Here is a 9,837-nt window from a genome sequence, read left to right as displayed (position 1 = left end):
CTCCAGAAGGTAGCCAGAAAAAAGGATTCCAAAGAACGAACCGACAGACAGGTACAGCATCTGGAAAAACAGTGAACATTTTGTGCTACATATCCAAAGTGTTCATTATGATATATTTGTGAGTTCACCAACACATTCCAGGAATAATGGTGTTCCAAACCGTGTCAAGGAGAGATCACCAAGCATACATCTACAGACTGATGAACTCGACTGTTCATTTTACCCAACGAAAGCAGGTAAAGGAATGATGACGTCACTTAACACGACGACCCTCACACCTAAAGCAGCGTACTGTCATAGGTTATGCCACCAACCACATTCAGTATATATATATATATATATATATATATATATATATATATATATATATATATATATATATATATATATATATATATATATATATATATTCCCCTTTTGTATGTAGCATTTATGGATCTGGAGAAGGCATATGATAGAGTTGATAGAGATGCTCTGTGGAAGGTATTAAGAATATATGGTGTGGGAGGCAAATTGGTAGAAGCAGTGAAAAGTTTTTATCGAGGATGTAAGGCATGTGTACGTGTAGGAAGAGAGGAAAGTGACTGGTTCTCCGTGAATGTAGGTTTGCGGCAGGGGTGTGTGATGTCTCCATGGTTGTTTAATTTGTTTATGGATGGTGTTCTTAGGGAGGTGAATGCAAGAGTTTTGGAAAGAGGGGCAAGTATGAAGTCTGTTGTGGATTAGAGAGCTTGGGAAGTGAGTCAGTTATTGTTCGCTGATGATACAGCGCTGGTGGCTGATTCATGTGAGAAACTGCAGAAGCTGGTGACTGAGTTTGGTAAAGTGTGTGAAAGAAGAAAGTTAAGAGTAAATGTGAATAAGAGCAAGGTTATTAGGTACAGTAGGGTTGAGGGTCAAGTCAATTGGGAGGTAAGTTTGAATGGAGAAAAACTGGAGTAAGTAAAGTGTTTTAGATATCTGGGAGTGGATCTGTCAGCGGATGGAACCATGGAAGCGGAATTGGATCATAGGGTGGGGGAGGGGGTGAAAATCCTGGGATCCTTGAAGAATGTGTGGAAGTCGAGAACATTATCTCGGAAAACAAAAATGGGTATGTTTGAAGGAATAGTGGTTCAAACAGTGTTGTGTGGTTGCGAGGCGTGGGCTATGGATGCAGTTGTGCGCAGGAGGGTGGATGTGCTGGAAATGAGATGTTTGAGGAAAATGTGTGGTGTGAGGTGGTTTGATCGAGTAAGTAACGTAAGGGTAAGAGAGATGTGTGGAAATAAAAAGAGCGTGGTTGAGAGAGCAGAAGAGGGTGTTTTGAAATGGTTTGGGCACATGGAGAGAATGAGTGAGGAAAGATTGACCAAGAGGATATATGTGTCGGAGGTGGAGGGAACGAGGTGAAGTGGGAGACCAAATTGGAGGTGGAAAGATGGAGTGAAAAAGATTTTGTGTGATCGGGGCCTGAACATGCAGAAGGGTGAAGGGAGGGCAAGGAATAGAGTGAATTGGATCGATGTGGTGTACCGGGGTTGACGTGCTGTCAGTGGATTGAATCAAGGCATGTGAAGCGTCTGGGGTAAACCATGGAAAGCTGTGTAGGTATGTATATTTGCGTGTGTGGACGTATTTATATACATGTGTATGGGGGGGGTTGTGCCATATCTTTCGTCTGTTTCCTTGCGCTACCTCGCAAACGCGGGAGACAGCGACAAAGCAGAAAAAAAAAATATATATATATATATATATATATATATATATATATATATATATATATATATATATATATATATATACATGTTTCCTTGCGCTACCTCGTAAACGCGGGAGACAGCGACAGAGGTAGGTACCCTACTGTACCTAATAACCTTGCTCTTATTCACATTTACTCTTAACTTTCTTCTTTCACACACTTTACCAAACTCAGTCACCAGCTTCTGCAGTTTCTCACATGAATCAGCCACCAGCGCTGTATCATCAGCGAACAACAACTGACTCACTTCCCAAGCTCTCTCATCCACAACAGACTTCATACTTGCCCCTCTTTCCAAAACTCTTGCATTCACCCCCCTAACAACCACATCCATAAACAAATTAAACAACCACGGAGACATCACACACCCCTGCCGCAAACCTACATGCACTGAGGACCAATCACTTTCCTCTCTTCCTACACGTACACATGCCTTACATCCTCGATAAAAACTTTTCACTGCTTCTAACAACTTGCCTCCCACACCATATATTCTTAATACCTTCCATAGAGCATCTCTATCACCTCTATCATATGCCTTCTCCAGATCCATAAATGCTACATACAAATCCATTTGCTTTTCTAAGTATTTCTCACATACATTCTTCAAAGCAAACACCTGATCCACACATCCTCTACCACTTCTGAAACCACACTGCTCTTCCCCAATCTGATGCTCTGTACATGCCTTCAACCTCTCAATCAATACCCTCCAATATGATTTACCAGGAATACTCAACAAACTTATACCTCTGTAATTTGAGCACTCACTCGTATCCCCTTTGCCTTTGTACAATGGCACTATGCACGCATTCCGCCAATCCTCAGGCACCTCACCATGAGTCACACATACATTAAATAACCTTACCAACCAGTCAATAATACAGTCACCCCCTTTTTTAATAAATTCCACTGCAATACCATCCAAACCTGCTGCCTTGCCGGCTTTCATCTTCCGCAAAGCTTTTACTACCTCTTCTCCATTTACCAAATTATTTTCCCTAACCCTCTCACTTTGCACACCACCTCGACCCAAACACCCTATATCTGCCACTCTATCATCAAACACATTCAACAAACCTTCAAAATACTCACTCCATCTCCTTCTCACATCACCACTACTTGTTTTCACCTTCCCATTTGCGCCCTTCACTGAAGTTCCCATTTGCTCCCTTGTCTTACGCACTTTATTTACCTCCTTCCAGAACATCTTTTTATTCTCCCTAAAATCTAATGATACTCTCTCACCCCAACTCTCATTTGCCCTCTTTTTCACCTCTTGCACCTTTCTCTTGACCTCCTGTCTCTTTCTTTTATACATCTCCCACTCAATTGCATTTTTTCCCTGCAAAAATCGCCCAAATGCCTCTCTCTTCTCTTTCACTAATAATCTTACTTATTCATCCCACCACTCACTACCCTATATATATATATATATATATATATATATATATATATATATATATATATATATATATATATATATATATATATATATATATATATATATATATATATATATATATATATATATATATATATATATATATATATATATATATATGGAGAGATGGCCAGAGAGCGCTATTGGATTACGTGTTAATTGACAGGCGTGCGAAAGAGAGACTTTTGGATGTTAATGTGCTGAGAGGTGCAACTGGAGGGATGTCTGATCATTATCTTGTGGAGGCTAAGGTGAAGATTTGTATGGGTTTTCAGAAAAGAAGAGTGAATGTTGGGGTGAAGAGGGTGGTGAGAGTAAGTGAGCTTGAGAAGGAGACCTGTGTGAGGAAGTACCAGGAGAGACTGAGTACAGAATGGAAAAAGGTGAGAACAATGGAAGTAAGGGGAGTGGGGGAGGAATGGGATGTATTTAGGGAATCAGTGATGGATTGCGCAAAAGATGCTTGTGGCATGAGAAGAGTGGGAGGTGGGTTGATTAGAAAGGGTAGTGAGTGGTGGGATGAAGAAGTAAGAGTATTAGTGAAAGAGAAGAGAGAGGCATTTGGACGATTTGTGCAGGGAAAAAATGCAATTGAGTGGGAGAAGTATAAAAGAAAGAGACAGGAGGTCAAGAGAAAGGTGCAAGAGGTGAAAAAAAGGGCAAATGAGAGTTGGGGTGAGAGACTATCAGTAAATTTTAGGGAGAATAAAAAGATGTTCTGGAAGGAGGTAAATAGGGTGCGTAAGACAAGGGAGCAAATGGGAACTTCAGTGAAGGGCGTAAATGGGGAGGTGATAACAAGTAGCGGTGATGTGAGAAGGAGATGGAATGAGTATTTTGAAGGTTTGTTGAATGTGTCTGATGACAGAGTGGCAGATATAGGGTGTTTTGGTCGAGGTGGTGTGCAAAGTGAGAGGGTTAGGGAAAATGATTTGGTAAACAGAGAAGAGGTAGTAAAAGCTTTGCGGAAGATGAAAGCCGGCAAGGCAGCAGGTTTGGATGGTATTGCAGTGGAATTTATTAAAAAGGGGGGTGACTGTATTGTTGACTGGTTGGTAAGGTTATTTAATGTATGTATGACTCATGGTGAGGTGCCTGAGGATTGGCGGAATGCGTACATAGTGCCATTGTACAAAGGCAAAGGGGATAAGAGTGAGTGCTCAAATTACAGAGGTATAAGTTTGTTGAGTATTCCTGGTAAATTATATGGGAGGGTATTGATTGAGAGGGTGAAGGCATGTACAGAGCATCAGATTGGGGAAGAGCAGTGCGGTTTCAGAAGTGGTAGAGGATGTGTGGATCAGGTGTTTGCTTTGAAGAATGTATGTGAGAAATACTTAGAAAAGCAAATGGATTTGTATGTAGCATTTATGGATCTGGAGAAGGCATATGATAGAGTTGATAGAGATGCTCTGTGGAAGGTATTAAGAATATATGGTGTGGGAGGCAAGTTGTTAGAAGCAGTGAAAAGTTTTTATCGAGGATGTAAGGCATGTGTACGTGTAGGAAGAGAGGAAAGTGATTGGTTCTCAGTGAATGTAGGTTTGCGGCAGGGGTGTGTGATGTCTCCATGGTTGTTTAATTTGTTTATGGATGGGGTTGTTAGGGAGGTAAATGCAAGAGTCTTGGAAAGAGGGGCAAGTATGAAGTCTGTTGGGGATGAGAGAGCTTGGGAAGTGAGTCAGTTGTTGTTCGCTGATGATACAGCGCTGGTGGCTGATTCATGTGAGAAACTGCAGAAGCTGGTGACTGAGTTTGGTAAAGTGTGTGGAAGAAGAAAGTTAAGAGTAAATGTGAATAAGAGCAAGGTATTAGGTACAGTAGGGGTGAGGGTCAAGTCAATTGGGAGGTGAGTTTGAATGGAGAAAAACTGGAGGAAGTGAAGTGTTTTAGATATCTGGGAGTGGATCTGTCAGCGGATGGAACCATGGAAGCGGAAGTGGATCATAGGGTGGGGGAGGGGGCGAAAATTTTGGGAGCCTTGAAAAATGTGTGGAAGTCGAGAACATTATCTCGGAAAGCAAAAATGGGTATGTTTGAAGGAATAGTGGTTCCAACAATGTTGTATGGTTGCGAGGCGTGGGCTATGGATAGAGATGTGCGCAGGAGGATGGATGTGCTGGAAATGAGATGTTTGAGGACAATGTGTGGTGTGAGGTGGTTTGATCGAGTAAGTAACGTAAGGGTAAGAGAGATGTGTGGAAATAAAAAGAGCGTGGTTGAGAGAGCAGAAGAGGGTGTTTTGAAATGGTTTGGGCACATGGAGAGAATGAGTGAGGAAAGATTGACCAAGAGGATATATGTGTCGGAGGTGGAGGGAACGAGGAGAAGAGGGAGACCAAATTGGAGGTGGAAAGATGGAGTGAAAAAGATTTTGTGTGATCGGGGCCTGAACATGCAGGAGGGTGAAAGGAGGGCAATGAATAGAGTGAATTGGAGCGATGTGGTATACCGGGGTTGACGTGCTGTCAGTGGATTGAATCAAGGCATGTGAATCGTCTGGGGTAAACCATGGAAAGTTGTGTAGGTATGTATATTTGCGTGTGTGGACGTATGTATATACATGTGTATGGGGGGGGGGCCATTTCTTTCGTCTATTTCCTTGCGCTACCTCGCAAACGCGGGAGACAGCGACAAAGTATAATAAAAATAATAATAATATATATATATATATATAGGCGAGAAAGGGGATAGGGGAGAAGGAATACTTCCCACGCATTCCTCACGTGGCGTAAAAGGCGACTAAATGGGACGGGAGCGGGGGGCTGTAAACCCTCCCCTCCTTGTATTTGAATTTTCTAAAGGGAAAAACAGAAGTAGTCACGCGGGGAGTGCTCATCCTCCTCGAAGGCTCAGAGTAGGGTGTCTAAATGTGTGTGTGGATGTAACCAAGATGAGTAAAAAGGAGAGATAGGTGGTATGTTTGAGGAAAGGAACCTGGATGTTTTCGCTCTGAATGATACGAAGCTCAAGGGTAAAGGGAAGAGTGGTTTGGTAATGTCCTGGGAGTAAAGTAAGGGTTAGTGAGAGGACAAGAGCAAGGGAAGGAGTAGCACTACTCCTGAAACAGGAGTGGTGGGACTATGTGATAGGTGTAAGAAAGTAAACTCTAGAATTATATTGGTAGAACTGAAAATTGATGGAGAGAGATGGGTGATTATTGGTGCATATGCACCTGGGCATGAAAAGAAAGATCATAAGAGACAAGTGTTTTGGGAGCAGCCGAGTGAGTGTGTTAGTAGTTTTGATGCACGAGAGTGGGTTATAGTGATGGGTGATTTGAATGCAAGGGTGAGTAATTTGGCAGTTGAGAAAATGATTGGTGTACATTGGGTGTTCAGTGTTGTATGTGGAAATGGTGAAGAGCTTGTAGATTTATGTGCTGAAAAGGGACTGGTGATAGGGAATACATGGTTTCAAAAGAGAGAGATACATAAGTATACGTAAGTAAGTAGAACATATGGCCAGAGAGCGTTATTGGATTACGTATCAATTGATAGGAGCGCGAAAGAGAGACTTTTGGATGTTAATATGCTGAGAGGTGCAACTGGAGGGATGTTTAATCATTACCTTGTGGAGGCGAAGGTGAAGAAGTGTAGAGGTTTTCAGAAAAGAAGAGAGAATGTTGGGGTGGAAAGAGTGGTGAGAGTAATTGAGCTTGGGAAAGAGATTTGCGTGAGGAAGTACCAGGAGACTGTGAGTACACAATGGAAAAAGGTGAGAACAAATGACGTTAGGGGAGTGGGGGTGGAATGGGATGTATTTAGGGAAGCAGTGATGGTTTGTGCAAAAGATGCTTGTGGAATGAGAAGCGTGGGAGGTGGGCAGATTAGAAAGGGTAGTGAGTGGTGGGATGAAGAAGTAGGATTATTAGTGAAAGAGAAGACAGAGGCATTTGGACGATTTTTGCAGGGAAATGATACAAATGAGTGGGAGAAATATTAAAAAAAAGGGGCAGGAGGTCAAGAGAAAGGTTTAAGTGGTGAAAAAGGGGGCAAGTGAGACTTGAGGATTAGAGGATTAGATTTTAGATTTGAGGATTAGATTTTAGGGAGAATAAAAAGATGTTTTTGAAGGAGGTAAATAGGGTGCGTAAGAAAAGGGAACAAATGGGAACTTCAGTGAAGGGGGCAAATGGGGAGGTGATAACAAGTAGTGGTGATGTGAGAAGGAGATGGAGTGAGTATTTTGAATGTGTTTGATTATAGAGTAGCAGATATAGGGTGTTTTGGTTGAGGTGGTGTGCAAAGTGAGAGGGTTAGGGAAAATGATTTGGTAAACAGAGAAGAGGTAGTAAAAGCCTTACGGAAGATGAAAGCCGGCAAGGTAGCGTGTTTGGATGGTGTAGCAGTGGAATTTATTAAAAAAGGGAGTGACTGTATTGTTGACTGATTGGTAAAGTTATTTAATGTATGTATGACTCATGGTGTGGTGCCTGAGGATTGGCGGAATGCGTGCATAGTGCCATTGTAGAAAGGCAAAGGGGATAAAAGTTAGTGCTCAAATTACAGAAGTATAAGACTGTTGAGTATTCCTGGGAAATTATATGGGAAGGTATTCATTGTGAGGGTGAAGGCTTGTGCAAAGAATCAGACTGGAGAAGAGCAGGGTGGTTTCAGAAGTGATAGAGGATGTTTGGATCAGGTGTTTGATTAGAAGAATGTATGTGAGAAATACTTAGAAAAGCGAATGGATTTGTATGTAGCAATTATAGATCTAGAAAAGGCATATGATAGAGTTGATAGAGATGCTCTGTGGAAGGTATTAAGAATATATGGTGTGGGAGGCAAGTTGTTAGAATCAGTGAAAAGGTTTTATTGAGGTTGTAATGCATATGTACGTGTAGGAAGAGAGGAAAGTAATTGGTTCATAGTGAATGTAGGTTTGCGGCAGGGGGTGTGATGTCTCCATGGTTGTTTAATTTGTTTATGGATGGGGTTGTTAGGGAGATGAATGCAAGAGTTTTGGAAAGAGGGGCAAGTGTGCAGGGTGTTGTGGATGAGAGAGCTTGGCAAGTAAGTCAGTAGTTGTTCGCTGATGACACAGCGCTGGTGGCTGATTCGGGTGAGAAACTGTAGAAGCTGGTGACTGAGTTTGGTAAAGTGTGTGAAAGAAGAAAGTTTAGAGTAAATGTGAATAAGAGCAAGGTTATAAGGTACAGTAGGGTAGAGGGACAAGTCAATTAGGAAGTAACTTTGAATGGAGAAACTGGAGGAAGTGAAGTGTTTTAGTTATCTGGGAGTGAATTTGGCAGCGGATGGAACCATGGAAGCGGAAGTGAATCATAGGTTGGGGGAGAGGGCAAAAGTTCTGGGAGCGTTAAAGAATGTGTGGAAGTCGAGAACATTATCTCGGAGAGCAAAAATGGGTATGTTTGAAGGAATAGTAGTTCCAACAATGTTATAAGGCTGCGAGGCGTGGGATATAGGTAAAGATGTGCGGAGGAGGGTGAATGTGCTGGAAATGAGATGTTCGATTACAATACATGGTGTGAGGTAGTTTGAACGAGTAAGTCATAATAGGGTAAGAGAGATTTGTGGTAATAAAAAGAGTGTGGTTGCGAGAGCAGAAGAGAGTGTTTTGAAATGGTTTGGTCACATGGGGAAAATGAGTGAGCAAAAACTGACCAAGAGGATATATGTTTCAGAGGACGAGGGAAAGAGAAGTGGGAGACCAAATTGGAGGTGGAAAGATGGAGTGAAAAAGATTTTAAGTGATAGGGGCCTGAACATGCAGGGGAGTGAAAGGTGTGCAAGGAATAGAGTGAATTGGAAGGATGTGATGTAACGGGGTCGACGTGCTGTCAATGGATTGAACCGTGGCATGTGAAGCCTCTGGGGTAAACCATGGAAAGTCCTGTGGGGCCTGGATGTGGAAAGGGAGCTGTGGTTTCGGTGCATTATTACATGACAGCTAGAGACTGAGTGTGAACGAATGTGGCCTTTGTTGTCTTCCTAGCGCTACCTCGCACACATGAGTGGGGAAGGGGTTGTTATTTCATGTGTGGCAGGGTGGCGATAGGAATGAATAAAGGTAGACAGTATGAATTATATACATGTGTACATATGTATATGTCTGTCTGTGTGTATATATATGTATACGTTGCGATTTATAATTATGTATATTTGCGTGTGTGGACATGTATATACATGTATGTATATACATGTGTATATGGGTGGTTTGGGCCATTCTTTTGTCTGTTTCCTTGCGCTACCTTGCTAACGCGGGAGACAGCGACAAAGCAAAATATATATATATATATATATATATATATATATATATATATATATATATATATATATATATATATTTTTTTTTTTTTTTTTTTTTTTTTATACTTTGTCGCTGTCTCCCGCGTTTGCGAGGTAGCGCAAGGAAACAGACGAAAGAAATGGCCCAACCCCCCCCCCCCATACACATGTATATACACACGTCCACACACGCAAATATACATACCTACACAGCTTTCCATGGTTTACCCCAGACGCTTCACATGTCTTGATTCAATCCACTGACAGCACGTCAACCCCGGTATACCATATTGCTCCAATTCACTCTATTCCTTGCCCTCCTTTCACCCTCCTGCAAGTTCAGGCCCCGATCACACAAAATCTTTTTCACTCCATCTTTCCACCTCCAATTTGGTCTCCCT

This window comes from Panulirus ornatus, chromosome 40, assembly GCF_036320965.1.
Source record: "Panulirus ornatus isolate Po-2019 chromosome 40, ASM3632096v1, whole genome shotgun sequence".
Lineage (NCBI taxonomy): Eukaryota > Metazoa > Arthropoda > Malacostraca > Decapoda > Palinuridae > Panulirus > Panulirus ornatus.
The sequence above is the reverse complement of the archived record's forward strand: the minus strand, read 5'-3'. Positions refer to the sequence as shown.